The 17,538-nt window shown below is 41.5% G+C and overlaps 1 pseudogene; it reads right to left on the reverse strand.

The window, feature by feature from the left end:
• Positions 1–10,362: 10,362 nt before the first annotated feature.
• LOC124502019 (glucose 1,6-bisphosphate synthase-like) lies at positions 10,363–11,467 on the reverse strand (annotated as a pseudogene).
• Positions 11,468–17,538: the final 6,071 nt, after the last annotated feature.

The raw sequence follows: 17,538 nt of genomic DNA on the forward strand, positions 1-17,538 counted from the left end.
AACAAGGTGGACTTGCTTATACGTTAACATCAGTTGTGGTTTTTTAAATCTTGATTTTTATAAAGCCCCCTTTTTTTTTTTTTTTTTTGAGAGAGAGAGAGAGCACAAGCAGGGGAGGGGCGGAGAGAGAGGAAGACAGAGGATCCGAAGTGGCTCTGTGTTGACAGCAGTGAGCCTGATGTGGGGCTCGAACTCACGAACCATGAGATCATGACCTGAGCTGAAGTTGGGTGCTCAACCAAGTGAGCCGCCCAGGTGCCCCTAAATCTTGATTTTTAAAGTTGGAACAAGGTGACCTGGGGCCATAGGCCGGTTATGGTCTTTATTTCACACTCAGTGTCTCTGTATATTAAATTAGTAGGGGTGGGTGCTGGCAGTACTCCTGTGAGCTGAACTGATTCAGAAGGAGGAGTGTGCATCTGAATCCATTGGAAGAATGACCCCAATCTGAAGTTTTGTAGGGTGGCTGACCAGTGCTCAGTCCGCACGGCCGACCCCAGGCAGGAGTCTGCCCTCAACCAGAATTGCTCATGTCCATTTGTCAATCCTGAGAAAGATCTTGATGGGCTCAGGTCAACTGCCTACTCTGGTCTGGGCATAAACCCAACCTAAATGCTGGATTAACCACTTCAGAATTAAAGACGGCAAGCTCCAAGGGCGCCTGGGTGGCTCAGTAGGTTAAGTGTCCAATCTTGACTTCGGCTCAGGTCATGATCTCATGTTCATGGGTTTGAGCCCCGTGTCGGGCTCTGTGCTGACAGTGAGGAGCCTGCTTGGGATTCTCTCTCTCTGTCTCTCTCTCCCCCTCCCCTGCTTGCTCTCTCTCTCTCTCTCTCTCTCTCAAAATATATAAAAGTAAGCTTAAAAAAAGAAAAGATGGCAGGCCCCAGAAAGAAACCCTCTTGGCTCCTGGCTGGGCAGTTGCTGCAAGAAGCATCCATTCTCTTCTCTGTTCACCAAACTGTGCACATTTCATGTGTGAGATGGTCCCATGTGCTGGTTGCAAAGACAGATGGCAGAAGGTGCAGGAGCATGAGGGAGGAACCTGGGGTGAGGAAGACCAAGGACTCTGTCCTCTTCCTGCTGGGGTGGCAACAGAGACGGATGAAGCAGCACGCGTCTTCGTTTTCAGGATTCATCAGTCTGACTGGGTTCAAACAAACACCCTGCTTTACCCCTCCTCAGCTGTGTGGCCTTGGGAATATGGCCAGACGGTTGTGTGACAATGAAATTAGGACAGATAGGAAGCATTCAGAGCAGAGTTGACACGCTGTAAATGCTGTAATTTAGAGCCAACTGGCGAGGAGATGCTGGGTAACCTCATGTTTATCTGCAGGGGCGCTCTGGTGCATACCATCTGCACACTCATGATCCCTGAAATGCTAGGCTACAAAGGAAAGCTTGCAAATTGGTCTGGGCGGCCCATAGCTCTGTAGTGTAGCAATGTTTGATTAAATTAAAACACCACATTTTATCTGCCTTGGCTAAGAACTGACATTGCTAAGATTGTCCATTATTCTTTTTGTTGGCTTTGGTCTGTCTCTTCTAAAGCCAGTTTCTTACTCTCCCTACTGGGTACATAAGCTTTGTACCCTGGTATCAGATGCTAGATATCCTCTAAACACTGAATAAAACTCAGAGTCAGTCACACAGCGAGACAGAAACCAACTATGGGCCACGTGATCCAGAACAGAAACAGTCATGGCAGCAGCTCCGGACCTGCCCTCACCCTTCCTGGGCAGTCCTGAATCCTGAGCCAGAGCCCCGTGGATCTGCAGGTGGGAGTGGTGGGGCAAGGTGTGCTCAGGCTAGGGAATGGGGGTGGGTGTGGAGGGTTTGGGACAAGTTTGGAGGAGCTACAGTACCAGTGGTTTCCTTCCACCTTCAGATCATCCCTCCTCCTCAGAGCCTCCCAGGATTCAGAACACATTCTTCCGGCACTCTCTCTCCTTTTTTTTTAAGCATTTTTTTTTATTATTTTTAAAAAATTTACATCCAAGTTAGTTAGCATCTAGTCTAACAATGATTTCAGGAGTAGATTCCTTAATGCCCCTTACCCATTTAGCCCATCCCCCCTCCCACACCCCCACCAGTAACCCTCTGTTCTCCATATTTATGAGTCTCTTATGCTTTGTCCCCCTCCCTGTATTTATATTATTTTTGCTTCCCTTCCCTTATGTTCATCTGTTCTGTGTCTTAAAGTCCTCACATGAGTGAAGCCATATGATACTTGTCTTTCTCTAATTTCACTTAGCATAATACCCTCTAGTTCCATCCACGTAGTTGCACATGGGAAGATTTCATTCTTTTTGATTGCCGAGTAATACTCCATTGTATGTGTGTGTGTGTGTGTGTGTGTGTGTGTGTATATATATATACACCACATCTTCTATATCCATTCATCCATCGATGGACATTTGGGCTCTTTATATACTTTGGCTGTTGTTGATAGTGCTGCTATAAACATTGGAGTACGTGTGTCCCTTCGAAACAGCATACCTGTATCCCTTGGATAAATACCTCATAGTGCAGTTGCTGGGTCGTAGAGTAGTTCTTACTTTTTTGAGGCACCTCCATACTGTTTTCCAGAGTGGCTGTACCCATTTACATTCCCACCAGCAGCGCAAAAGAGATCCTCTTTCTCCGCATCCTCGCCAACATCTGCTGTTGCCTGAGTTGTTAGTGTTCGCTATTCTGACAGGAGTGAGGTGGTATCTCATTGTGGTTTTGATTTGTATTTCCCTGATGATGAGTGATGTGGAGCATTTTTTCATGTGTCGGTTGGCCATCTGGATGTCTTCTTTGGAGAAATGTCTACTCATGTCTTTTGCTCATTTCTTCACTGGATTATTTGTTTTTTGGGTGTTGAGTTTGATAAGTTATTCATAGGTTTTGGATACTAACCCTATATCTGATATGTCTTTGCAAATATCTTCTCTCATTCCATTGGTTGTCTTTTAGTTTTGCTGATTGTTTCCTTTGATGTCCAGAAGCTTTTTATTTTGATGAGGTTCCAATAGTTCATTTTTGCTTTTGTTTCCCTTGCCTCTGGAGACGTGTTGAGTAAGAAGTTGCTGTGGCCAAGATCAAAGAGGTTGTTGCCTGCTTTCTCCTCGACGATTTTGATGGCTTCCTGTCTCACACTTAGGTCTTTCACCCATTTTGAGTTTATTTTTGTGTATGGTGTAAGAAAGTGGTCCAGGTTCATTCTTCTGCATGTCACTGTCCAGTTTTCCCAGCACCACTTGCTGAAGAGACTGTCTTTATTCCATTGGATATTCTTTCCTGCTTTGTCAAAGATTAGTTGGCCATATGTTTGTGGGTCCATTTCTGGGTTCTCTACTCTGTTCCATTGATTTGAGTGTCTGTTTTTGTGCCAATGCACTCTCTCTTCTTTACACGCTCGAATCCTCATCCCTCTCTCCTCATTGGGCCTGTCATCTGTCGCTGACACTTGGGTCTCCTCCCTGGAGAGACAGAGCCTATGCTTGGGGAATACTCGTGGGAGGCCATGGATTGGGTAGAACCTGCAGAATCCACGTGATGGTTTCTTGTGTATCTTCTGGAAACTTTCCATGCCCATGAATATATTTATATATAATCTAATCCCCTTATTTATTCGCTGTTTATGCTACTCTGACTTCCTTTTTCATGTAGCAAATTAGGCATATTTCCATCTTAGCACATAGGGACCCACCTCCTCTAAATTGTGTTCTGCAGTAGGGCTCCACGTTTCCTTCCTGGGAGGGAATATCTAGCCTTCCGCTTTAGCCTTCCCTCAATGTGCCCATTTCCCCATATGTAAGCCAACACTGGTTTATATCAAACTCACTGATGTTTGCAAAACTAACAGATATTCTAATTTACATTTTAAAAGTTATGAATGAATTTGTTTATAAGTGAAATGAGACTCTTCTGATAGCCTTCATGTCCCTGTGGATATTGTAACCCTGAAAACGGCTCCCAGATCCCGGAGCAGGTACTGCTGCACAGAGATGGAAAGAACAGGGGCGAAACACACAGGCTGCATGATGAGCCAGCACCAGAGGGCATCAGGGCATCTGAGGGATATGCTCACTGCTTCCTTGTAAGGTGGTTAGGCAAATGATAAGTATTTTTAAAGAATAGAATTCATACTGAACTTTATTGCTAAGAACAGTAACAAAGTGATTTGACAGTGGCTAAATCTGTGCACATGGTAAAACCCTGACTCCTGAGCGTTCGGTGGCGGGGGGGGGGGGTAGACGTGCAATAATGAGTGTAGGTACAAGTTCTAATTGTGAATTTGATACATACATGAAATTTTATATTTTCAAGGAAAAAAATGATCCCAATTAATATAATTTTGGTAAATTAAAAAATTTTTAAAAATTTTTTTACATTGATTTATTTTTGAGAGACAGAGTGAGATGGTGTGAGAGTGGGGGAGGGGCAGAGAGAAGGAGACACAGAATCCGAAGCAGGCTCCAGGCTCTGAACAAGGTGTCAGCACAGAGCCCCACATGGGGCTCGAACCCACAAACTGTAAGATCATGACCCCAGCTGAAGTCTGACACTCAACCGACTGAGCCACCCAGGAACCCCTAATTTTGGTAAATTTTAAGTGGAAGCAGAAAAAATGGAGGTAGTTCATTCTTTTTTAAAAGTTTATTTTGAGAGAGAGAGAGAGAGAGAGAATCCCAAGCAGGCTGTGCACCATCAGCACAGAGCCTGACCTGGGGCTCGAACTCCAAATCATGAGATCATGATCTGAGCCAAAATCAAGAGTCAGACACTCAACTGACTGAGCCACTAAGGCTTCCCAGTAGTTCATCTTTAATGTGTAGAAAACTGTTCAAGAAACAGAAATCAGCTTAATGTAGTTTTCTGCAGAAAGTACTCTTGGACCAAGAATCATCAGTGACCTGCTTCTGGTCACTATAGTTGAGCCCATATACGTCTCTTGGGTAAATACTCAGACTGTGCAATGGCTGGGTAGTATGTCAATGTAAATTTTGACATATGAATGCACCCAGGGCACCAGCACCACAGTCAAAATAGTGAACCTGGCCATCACTTTGAAGGCTCCCTTCTGGCGTTCTGTCATCCCTGCAGCCCCATTGGCCCAAGCAACTTCTAATCTGTTTCTCTCATTGTGTATTCATTTGCATTAAAAAATTATAAATGCAATCATACAGTGACTGCCCTTTTTTTTTGTCTAGCTTCTTTCATTCAGTGCAATCATTTTGAGATTTGTCTCTGTGGCAGTGTGTTCCAGCAGTTTCCTGGTCACTGATGAGTGCTCCACTGTGTGCCGGAACCACAATTTGTTGTTCTGTTCACCAGGCGATGGACTTTCAGCTGTTCACAGTTTTTGGCCATTGCAAATAAAGGAGCTATGAGCATTTGTACACAAGTCTTTGTGTGGGCATATGCTTTCGTATCTCTTTGCTAAGTACTTATGTGCTGGATCATGTGGTAGGTGTGTGGTTAGCATTTTTTTTTTAAAGATTTTTTTAAAATTTTTTTACATTGATTTATTTTTGAGAAACAGAGTGAGACAAAGTGTGAGCGGGGGAGGGGCAGAGAGAGAAGGAGACACAGAATCTGAAGCAGGCTCCAGGCTCTGAGCAAGCGGTCAGCACAGAGCCTGATGCGGGGCTCGAACTCACAAACTGTGAGATCATGACCTGAGCCGAAGTCGGACGCTCAACCGACTGAGCCACCCAGGCGCCCCTGGTTAGCATTTTTAAAAATTGCCAAAATGTGTTTTCAAGGTGGTTGCCATATTCTACATCCCCATCAGCTATGTCTGAGAGCCTGTACCTTTAACGCCTTGCCAAAACTTGGTGTGCTTGGTCTTCTCATTTTAGCCATTCTTATAGGTTGTGTGGTAATATGTCATTTGTGGGTTTCCCCCACAAATGTAGTTTATAAGTAAGTTTGAAGTATTATCAGTGAGGTAATAGGGCAAGAATATTTGACAGTAGCAAAATGTGGGAGGGCACCTAGGGAAAGAAGGAAGCAGAGAGAAAAAGGCATAAAATTAAATTTGTCCAAATAGAATTTAAGTTTTTCAAGCATCATAAACATCAATGGAAAACATGTGAAGGGCATACGATAGCGACAGCCGTTAAGTTTCGCCGTTAAGATGCTGCTAACGTCTTTGCTGCATCAGTTCCAGGTGAGGCCTGATGAAGAAGCTGGCGGTCTGCCTCCCATGTAAAGATATTCCAGTTTCCAACCCCCCAGAGCCTCCCTGAGGGAGAGCAACACTTTGTGTTGAAAACAAAGTCCTCAGGGCACCTGGCTAAGCTCAGTGTAGAGTGTGCCACTCTTGATCTTGGGGTCCCGACTTCAAGCCCCATGTTGGGCATAGAGATTACTTTTAAAAAATTCAAAACAAAAACAAAAACAACCAATAGTAAATAAACACACACAAGTCAACAACTTAGCCACAGTTTATCCCCCACTTTTAGGGTGATGATAGGTTTGTCCTTCACAAGAAGCATTTCCTGTGCTGCCTTATTGACCTTTCTGTTGTTCGTTTAGTTCCAATGTATGCGTTGGTCTTGCTCCGCAAAGTCTTTCCTTCTCCCCAAAGCTCTAGGAAATCCCAGTTTTGATCTGCATGCTCAGTGAGAATTCATTCATTTCCATGATATTTTCATAAAGAAGAAGATAAACAGTGCAGAGAGAGCCCAGGGCTGGGACCTAAATTGGCCCTAAATTCTCCTGGGTGGCTTGAGCTGTTGCTCAATTGACCTTGTTAGGCAAGTGTGTGCCAGTGTGTCAGATTCATGCTACATATCAGCCCAGACAGATCCGGGAGTGTGGTTAGGGTAAAATGATTCTTCAGGCTGTATACTTCAGGAATGTTTATAAAATTTAACCTAACTCTGGGTTTTTAAATTTGTGAGATAAGAATCCAAGCTTCAATAATTTTCACCTTGATTAAGATGACTTAACTGCTGCATTATATTAAAGCAGTTAAAGTGTTCTTGCCGTACAGAATGGGATCGTGAAGACGGCCTGGTCTTGGTGATGTGGGGTCAGTGATGGTGAATGGGCTGTCCTACCGTTTCAGCTTCTACTTTGCTCTCCAGTCACCGAAACACTGTCTACTCACAGTAAATGTATATATTTTTCACATACACAGCTTGGTTCAGATTACTTTGTAGAATATAGGCCACTTTCAAAATTGTAATCAACATTCCTAAAAGCAAACAAAACAAAACAAAACAAAAATTCTACACATTTCTTCTTCCAAAGCCTTTGAAAACAAACCTCAAACATTCCGAAAAGTGGTGCTCTGCATTTATGCAAGATGCAGCTATTAGAAAGTAAGGAAGGAGCAAATTAATAATTGTGGCAATACAATAATTTGAAAATTATACTTGGATCCTGTGAGTTCAACCAAATGTTAGCTTATGGCTGCATCAAACCAAGATTTAATGAACATTCTAATCAGTTTAAACTTCGTATTATTGCTCTTCTTTTAAGGAAATAAATTCTCTAATACCAGTGCCATATCCTCTAGGTAATTTGTTTAGTGTGATTCTACCCAAGACTGGTGATTGTTACCTCCTAACTACGCCCCAAGTGCACAGGTACTCTGTGAGCTATACAGGACAGGATGCACTTTGGGAAGATTAGACCGCACTTCTCTGTTAAGTCTTGTTCAGAAGACCATAGAATGCACCCAAAGTGACCTTCCGGAATGTTCTTCCACACTAGAGGTGATAAATAGAACTCATGTGATTACAAATTCTTATAGAAGCCAGCAAATGTTAGAATAAACTGGCTCTTCAATTTAGTGTTTCATTAATACCTAAAATCTGTTTTTGTTTATTAGTAAAATTAGCATTACTTCATCTGACAAAAGAATATACTTATAAAGGTATAACTCACAAGTTAGAGTTTTAAATAGACTCAGAGCTTCTTAGATTCTTTTCTTAAATCAGCAAATCTCTCTGATGTAGAGGGGAAGCCCCTATGCAGTTTGACTTTCTTTAGCTGTCTAAGGATTAAATTAAATGCTTAATTCATATTCAATGCAGGACACAGTTTCAGTTCACACCAGACCCTGAGAATTCACTGAGAAATCTGACAAGAGGAGTGTCGCCATTATTGTTTTGTTTAATGAACGTCATAATTGTAAATACATATAATAAACTTACACTGCACCAAGAGCATCTTTTTTTTGTTTATTTTGAGAGAGCATACACGTGCATGTGTGCATGAGTGGGGGAGGGGCAGAGAGCGAGAAAGCGAGAGAGAGAGAGAGAGAGAGAGAGAGAGAGAAACAGAGAGAGAGAGAAACAGAGAGAGAGAGTCCCAAGCAGGCTCCGTGTTGTCAGCACTGAGACCGATGACTTGGGGCTCAATCTCATGACCATGAGATCATGATCATGAGATCATGACCTGTGCCGAAATCGAGGGTCGGATGCTCAACGGAGTGAGCCACCCAGGTGTCCCCACACCAAGAGCATCTTTAACAGAGGTGCTGACGGCACATATTGTAACACTGTTTTAAACTACAAATGCTAAATACCTATTTCAAATACTCTAATTTGTAAATATCTGTGATGTAACAATGGCACTTTACCACAGTGAATGGGGAACAATGCCACTTTTTTTTTTTTTGCCCACTTTATGATTTAATTTCCTTAACCAACAATTACATTAACACTTATATGCCTTTCAAAAATGTGCAATACACAATCACAAGACTATGGAACTAAGTTTAATCATACTTTAATTAGAAAACTCACTTTTGTATTCTTATGTTTCTGGTAAAGGAAGAACAAAGTGTTAACTATAATACTTCTAATGTAATGACTTTTGTTCAAGATTATGAAAAATTTGAATATTTTCCCTCAAGACCATTTCATTTCAAATTCATGCCGTTTGTTTAGTCACCTGACCAAAAAGAAAGGAAATAAAAGGAAAAAAGACACTTGTCCAGATTAAATAGAGAATGCTAACAAGCATTCAATGCATAGCTTTCTTGGTTGATCTGCCCCACATACCAGTGCAAAGTACTGTCGCACTGGGGCATACCAGAAAGGAAGACCCGATCGTCTCACTCTTAACTAGGCTCAAAAATTTTCATTAAAAAAAATTTTTTTTAATGTTTATTTTTTAGAGACAAAGCATGAGCTGGGTAGGGTCAGAGAGAGAGGAAGACATAGAATCCGAAACAGGCTCCAGGCTCTGAGCTGTCAGCACAGAGCCCGACGCGGGGCTCGAACTCATGAACCTGAGCTGATCATGACCTGATCATGCATGACCTGAGCTGAAGTCAGACCCTCAACCGACTGAGCCACCCAGGCACCCCTGGGTTCAAAAATTTTTAAATCAGAGCTTTACTAAGTTTCTTTAATCCTTCTTCCAATAAGGCACTGTCACCCTGGTCAGGAAATACCCACAGCTCTGATAGTACTTTATGTTTGGTTCTGTCCTGCTCATCCAAGCAGCAGCAACACAGCCCTTTTGAGAAGTAAAGGTAATCACCTGGCTGTTCTGATTTCTCAGGAGGCTGCTGCTGTCGTATCCAGTGCTAATGTCCTGTACCTGCACTATAACAAGTATCACACAGAATTGTGGATAGTCTTTTGGAGAATAAAAATTGTGAAACCTTTCAAATTCACTTTTGAGGTTAGTTGGAGCATAACACAAGAACTGAGAAGTCTTTTAAACTTTTTTTTTTTTAATTTTTTTTTCAACGTTTATTTTTGGGACAGGGAGAGACAGAGCATGAACGGGGGAGGGGCAGAGAGAGAGGGAGACACAGAATCAGAAACAGGCTCCAGGCTCTGAGCCATCAGCACAGAGCCCGACGCGGGGCTCGAACTCACGGACCGCGAGATCGTGACCTGGCTGAAGTCGGACGCTTAACCGACTGCGCCACCCAGGCGCCCCTAAACTTTTTTTTTTTTTTTTAATTTTTTTTTTTCAACGTTTATTTATTTTTGGGACAGAGAGAGACAGAGCATGAACGGGCGAGGGGCAGAGAGAGAGGGAGACACAGAATCGGAAACAGGCTCCAGGCTCTGAGCCATGAGCCCAGAGCCTGACGCGGGGCTCGGACTCACGGACCGCGAGATCGTGACCTGGCTGAAGTCGGACGCTTAACCGACTGCGCCACCCAGGCGCCCCTAAACTTTTTTTTTTAAAGGGGTGCCTGGATGACTCAGTCAGTTAAGTGTCTGACTCTTGCTTTCAGCTCAGGTCATGATCTCGTGGTTCATGAGATTGAGCCCCTTGTGGGGGCTCTGCGCTGACAGTGCGGAGCCTGCTTGGGATTCTCTTTCTCTCTCTCTGCCCCTACCCTGCTTGTGTGCGCGCACGCTCTCTCTCTCTCAAAATAAATAAATTAACTTAAAAAAAGGAGTCTCTGAATTTGATAACCATATTTTCATAACCCTTAATCAGTCGCTGTTTCAATGTTGTGTTCATGGTTTCCAGGTATGATGCCACCTTAGCAGCAACAATGGCTGTACTCACCCCATCTTTATGCAAAGGGAAGTTCCACATGGAAAACCAATGAACTAAAAGGACTTCTTTCCCATTTTCCAGGAGGCCTTCCCACCACCCACCCCTGTTTTACTGAGAAATAATTGGCGTATGTTACTCTATACCTTTAAGGCATGCAGCACGATGGTTTGATCTGCAGCTATTGTGAAATGATTGTCAAGTAGATTCAGCTAGCATCCGTCTTCTCATACAGATATAACAACAAGAAAAGAAAAAAGGAAAGAAAGGAGAAACATGGTTTCCTTGTGATAAGAACCCTCAGGCCCTCCCCTCTGTTAGCCCCCTGGCTGTGCACCACGCAGTTGCTTCCTTTTATTCTACTCCCAACCCACTTAAAACCTGCTAATGTTTCTTCACAACGAAACCCTTCTTTAGGTGCAGCTGGCTTCAGATTTTTGGAAGAGACTGTGGTGGCTAACATATACACATCCTTCACATCGGCATTTCTTGACGTAGTTTTCCTCCCGCAATCAAATGCCCACCCCCAACACAGCCACCGACGTGAAAACTCTCCAGCGGCCGTCCTCCTCGAGTTCTGCCACTGCCGTCAGGGTCTGCAGCATTTAGCCGTAGACGAGTCTGGAACAAGTCCTGGATTCAGGAATTGTAGGCTTAAAGCCAAACATGTGAAAGGCCACCTCCATGGTCACATCTGCCCCCATGAAAAGATGCATGTATAGCATTTCAAGGTGGTCTTTGAATTCAACTCCCTGTGCAAACAGGTCTTTTTCAGACCCTTCATGTACCTCTTGCAAGTGTCCCACAGAGGATCTCTCTTCAGTGGGTTAGTACCCACTACATTTTCATTCCAGGGATCGTTGCAGGGCTCCACACAGTTTCCATACATTTCAGGATTTCTTTATCATGAGGAGCTGTGAACACCAGTTTCCCGATAACCCTTGTATCTGTTGTCTTGCCTGCAGTTGTGAGAGGCGCTCCTGGGCTGCATCTGACAGAAAAGGTGCAGGGGTTGTACTGAGGGAAGCAAGAGGCAGGGACAAGGGCAGCCGGCGCAGCGAGCTGAGCAAGTCTGTAGCTGTTGGTTACTTGACACCGGTGTCCTACGAAGTCCCTGTGAAGTCTTAGCAACAGCCCTGAAGGCATTTGTGCATTCTGTTTGTGTTGGCGTTTCACTGTAAGGCCATTCATACAGCAAAACCCTGCCCCCATGGCAGAGTCAAGTCCTGAGGTTCTAGAAGTCATTTGGCGACAAAGATGATCTCGAAACTTCTTGCTTGTCCCACGCCAGAACAGAGCTTCAATTTGCTCTTTTGTTTTGGGATTGTTCAGCGTTTTATTTAAAAGGGTACGATCCAGGGGCGCCTGGGTGGCTCAGTCGGTTGAGCATCCGACTTCGGCTCAGGTCACGATCTCGCGGTCCGTGAGTTCGAGCCCCGCATCAGGCTCTGGGCTGATGGCTCAGAGCCTGGAGCCTACTTCAGATTCTGCGTCTCCCTCTCTCTCTGCCCCTCCCCCGTTCATGCTCTGTCTCTCTCTCTCTCAAAAATAAATAAATGTTCAAAAAAAAAATAAAAAAAGGGTACGATCCAGGAAGAGCCACGTGGAAGAGATGAATAGGGCAAAGTATGTGGGGGGACGCGCTGTGGAGATCTGTGTTGTCTCAGGACCCCACGCTCCCAGCACTGCTATGAACTCACCAACCTGGAAATCGCCCGGTTTCAATGTGCATTTCCCTAAAGACTAGTGATGTGAAGCATATTTTCATGTGTCTACTGCCATTCACGTATCTTGTTTGGTGGTCTGTTCAAATTTTTGCTTTTTTAAAATTTTTTATCGTCTTTTTTTAGAGTTTTGAGAGTTCTTTTTATATGCTGCACATAAGTCCTCTATCACATATATGGTTTGTAAATACTTCCTCCCAGTCTGTGGCTTGTCTTTTAATTCTCTAAATAGTGTCTTTTTAAGAACAGAAGTTTTACATTTTGATTAAGTACATTTAATCAATATGTTCTTTTATAGAGCATTCTTTTTTAAAAATTTATTTATTTTGAGAGAGAGCACATCTGCAGGCCAGGATGGTGGTGGCAGAGAGAGGGGGAGAGAGAGAATCTCACGCCGGCTCCGTGCTCAGCGTGGAGCCCAACACGGGGCTCGATCTCACGAACTGTGAGATCATGACCTGAGCTGAAATCAAGAGTCAGATGCTCAACTGACCGAGGCACCCAGGCACCTCTGCAGATCATTTTTTTTGCATCATATATAAGAAATTTTTGCTTCACTCAAGGCCTCAAAGACTTTATTTCATGTTTCCTTTTGGAAGTTTTAGAGCTTTAGGTTTTACATGTAGGTCTGTGGTCCATTTTGGGTTAATTTTTGTGTATGGTAAACTATGGATCGAAGTTTGTTTTTTGGTGTGTGGCTATCCAGTTGTTCCAGTGCCACGTGTAGAAAAGACTTCTTCCTCGAGTGAATTGCCTTTGTATCTCTGAAGAAGATCAGTTGTTCACGTATGTACAGTTCTACTTTGATCTATTCGTTTACCTTGATGCTGATATCACACTATCGTACTGAGTACAGCTTTACAAGAAGTCTTGAAATCAGGTAGTGTACATCTTCCAATTTTTTTTCAAAGCTGTTTTGGCTATTTTAGGTCCTCAGTATTTCCATATGACTTTTAGAATCACCTTATTGATTTATACAACGAATCCTGCTGAAGCCTTTATTGTGATTATGTTGAATCTATAGATCAGTTTGAGGAGACATGACATCTCAACAATATCGAGTCCTCTGAATCATTAATGCAGTATATCTTCCCAACAAAATTTATTTAAGACTTCTTTAATGTCCCTTAGCCATGTTTTGGTCTGAGTGTGCAGGGCCTTTTGTCAGTATTTTGTCAAAGTTATTCCTAAGTATTTCACATTTTGATACTACTGTAAATGTAATTTTCAATTTTCAGTTGTTCATTGCTAGTATACAGAAATATAATTATTTTGTGTGTGTATATTAATTATGCATCCTGAAACCTTGGTACACTCACTTCTTAATTCTAGCAGCCTTTTTTTATTGATGTGTAGTTGACACATAATGTTACGTTAGTTTCAGGTATACAACATAAAGGTTGGACAAGCCTAGAAGTTATGCTGTGCTCCCCACAAGAGTAGCTGCCACCTGCCACCATATATTACTATTACAATGCCAGTGACTGTGCCCCTCATGCTGTACCTTTCATTCCCGTGACTTATTTATTCTGTAATTGGAAGCCTGTGTCTCCCACTCCCCTTACCCATTTTGCCCATCCCCCTACCCCTAGCCCTCTGGCAATAATGTGTTCTCTGTATTTATGGGTCTGTTTCTGCTTTTTGTTTGTTTGTTTTCTTTTTTAGATTCCACATGTAAGTGAAATCATATGGTATGTGTCTTTCTCTGACTTATTTCACTTAGCATAATACCCTCTGGGTCTATCCAGGTTGTTGCAAATGGCAAGATCTCATTATTTTTATGGCAGAATAATATTCCATTGTGTATATACACCACATCTTCTTTATCCATTCATCTATTTATTTTATTTAAATTGTAATAATATTACAATATTTGCTGTAAACAAAGACAGCATGGAGCCTGCTCAGGATTCTCTGTCTCCCTCTCTCTCTTCCCCTCCCCCCAGTTGCACTCTCTCTCTTTCTCTCTCAAAATAAACTTAAAGAATGAATGTTGGATTTTGTCAAAAGCTTTTTCTGCGTCTATTGAGATGGTCATATGGTTTTATTTTGTTAATCTGGTAAATTATATTGGCTTCTTTTTAAAAATAAACTTTCATTTCAGAATAATTTTAGATTACAGAACAGTTGTAAAGTAGTACAGAGTTCCCGTATGCCCCTCATCCAATTTCAGGTTCCCCTGTTGTTAATATCTTTATCACCATGGTATATATGTCAAAATTAAGAAATCAACATTTGTATGTTACTATTAGCCAAACTCCAGACTGTATTCAGATTTTCCCAGTTTTCCCATTACTGTTATTTTTCTGTTCCAAAGTCCAATCCAGGGCACCATGTTGCTTCTATGTGTCAGGTCCCATTAGTGTCCTGTGGTCTGTGACAGTTACTCACATTTTCACTTTGATTTTATGTGGCCTTGACAGTTTTGAGGAATACTGGTTAGATATTTTGTAGAAAGTCCCTCAATTTGAATTGTTCTATGTTTTTCTCACGATTATTTGATTATGAGTTTTCAGAAAGAATCCCATAGAGATGAAGTACCCTTCTCATCACTCCCATGGGGAGTCCATGATGTACACGTGACATCAGTGGTGATGTTAACCTTGGTCACTCGGGTAGGGTAGTGTTTTCCAGGTTACTTCACTATTCCCTTTCCATATTTATTCTTCGGAATTGAGTCACTCCATTTAGCCCACTCTTGGGGGGTGAGTGGTGGTGATGAAGTGTCAGCTCCTGCAAGGTGTAGTATCTATGTATATTATTTGGAGTTCTTCTGTAGGGAATATTTGTCTCTTCCTATTTATTTATTTATTTATTTATTATTTTAGCAGTTTTAGACTCATCTATATTTTATACTTTGGATTATAATCCAACACTATGTTATTTAATCTGTCAGTCACATTGCTCTAGCTTTGGCCATTGGGAATTTTTTCACATTGGCTACTGTGTCCGTTTCATGTGACATTTTATTTTTTTGAATATATCCTTACTTTCTGATACTACAAATACTCCAGGCTTATCTTGTATTTTCCCTGTCTCAGTCTTGTTATCAGTCATTTCTCCAAGATGACCTAGTTCCTTTAATTGGAGAATGTTATTTGGAAACCAAGATCAGGACACAAGGCTTGTTTGTTGATACTGAGATGTCATTGCTTTCAGGGCCTCTAAGCTAGGTAAGACAAAACTAGATAATGTAGGCGTGTATCTTAACCCTTAACTTTTGAATGTTTTTTTTTATATATATATGAAATTTATTGACAAATTGGTTTCCATACAACACCCAGTGCTCATCCCAAAAGGTGCCCTCCTCAATACCCATCACCCACCCTCCCCTTGAATGTTTAATAGACATTGCATTCCTGGAATAAACTCCACTATGATTATAGTGTATTATCCTTTTTACATATTGTTGGATTTCATTTGCTAAAATAAAAAAATGGTGCATTTATGTTCATGAGGAATATTGGTCTGTAGTTTCCTTTTCATGAAACATCTTTGTGTTAATCTTGCTATCAGGATAATGCTGGCCACATAAAATAAGTTGGGAAGTGTGTCCCATGCTTCAGCTTTTTGTAAGAGCTTGTGTAAAATTCATATTATTTCTTCCTTGAATGGTACAATTTGCCAGTAAAGCTATCTGGACCTGGAGTTTACTTTGTGCAAGGGTATGAAATTGGGAATTTAATTTCTTTAATAGGTATTTGTGGGCAATTCAGGTCCTCTGTCTTCTTGAATGAGCTTTAGTAGTTTTTATCTTTCAAAGAATTTATCCCTTTCATCTAGCTAGTCAGATTTATAGGCATAACATTGTTCATAGTATAGTATTCACTTATTATCCTTCTAATGACTGCCTTTGTGCTATATTTCTACTGATGTCACCTTTCTAATTCCTGATATTGGTAATTTTGAATCTTCTCTCCTTTTTTTCTTCTTGATTAGTCTGACTGGACTAAAGTCAGCTTTACTGACTTTTTTTTTTTTTACTGATTTTTTTTTTAATTTTGAAGTTTGAGAGAAAGAGAGAGAGAACGAGAGCGAGCATGAGTAGGGGAGGAGCAAAGACAGAGAGTCCCAAGCAGACTCCGTGCCCAGAGCACAGCCCAACGCCAGGCTCAAACCCACAAAACATGAGATCATGACCTTAGCCAAAACCAAGAGACTAAGCCACCCAGGTGCCTAGCCTTACTGATCTTAAAGAGCCAGCTTTGGCTCATTAACTTTCTCTATTCCCCCCCCCCCTTGTTTTCTATTTCATCGATCTTTTCTTTTATCTATGTTATTTCTTTTCTCCTACTTGGGCTTATTCTTTTTTTAGTTTCTTTTTTAAATTTTTATTAAAAAAAATTTTTTTTAATGTTTATTCCTGAGACAGAGAGAGACAGAGCATGAGTGGGGGAGGGACAGAGACAGAGGGAGACAGAATCTGAAGCAGGCTCCAGGCTCTGAGCTGTCAGCACAAAGCCCGACACGGGGCTCAAACTCACAAACTGTGAGATCATGACCTGAGCCGAAGTCAGTAGCTCAACCGACTGAGCCACCCAGGCACCCCTCTTTTTTTTTAGTTTCTTAAAGTGGAAGCTGAGGTCATTGATTTGATATCTTTCTTTTCTTCTAATATAGGTATTTAACACTATCAATTTCTCCATAAGTATTGCTTTAGTGACATCCTACATTTATATATGTTGTTTTCATTTTTAGTTGGTTCAAAATACTAATTTCCTTTTTGATTTAATATTTGATGCATGAGTTATTTAGAAGTATGTCATTTAGTTACCAAATAGTTGGGACTATTTCTGTTATTGATTTATAATTTAATTCCATGTTATGGTCAGAGCACATATTTTGAATAGCTTGATTCATTTTTAACTTTCTGAGACTTGTTTTATGGCCTAGAATATAGTCTATAGTCATAAATGTTTTGGCTGTACCTTAAAAAAAGATGTATATTATTCTGTTTTTGGTAGAATGTTCTATAAATGTCTATTAGTTCAGGGTAGTTGAGAGTGTTCACATTTTCTATATCCTTACTGGTTTTCTGTGCATTTTTTCTCTAAATTTTTGGGAGGGGTTATTGAAATCTCTTTGTCTACTTCTCCTTGTAGATCAGTTTTTCCTTTGTATATATTTTTAACAGGCATATTGATAAAATAATTCACATACCGTACAGTTCACCTCTTTAAATTCAGTGGCTTTCAGTATATTCACAGAGTTCTGCACATCACCACAATCAATTTTAAAACATTCTTATTCCCCTAAAGAGAAACCCCACACCACTTAGCTGCTAGGAAGGCAGCTATGCTCAATACTATACAACCAGTGCTTCCTTAGCTGCTAGAAA

Source organism: Lynx rufus, unplaced genomic scaffold (assembly GCF_022079265.1).
Source record: "Lynx rufus isolate CCGP_SWC_20201006 ecotype Redwood Valley unplaced genomic scaffold, mLynRuf1.p SCAF_7, whole genome shotgun sequence".
NCBI lineage: Eukaryota > Metazoa > Chordata > Mammalia > Carnivora > Felidae > Lynx > Lynx rufus.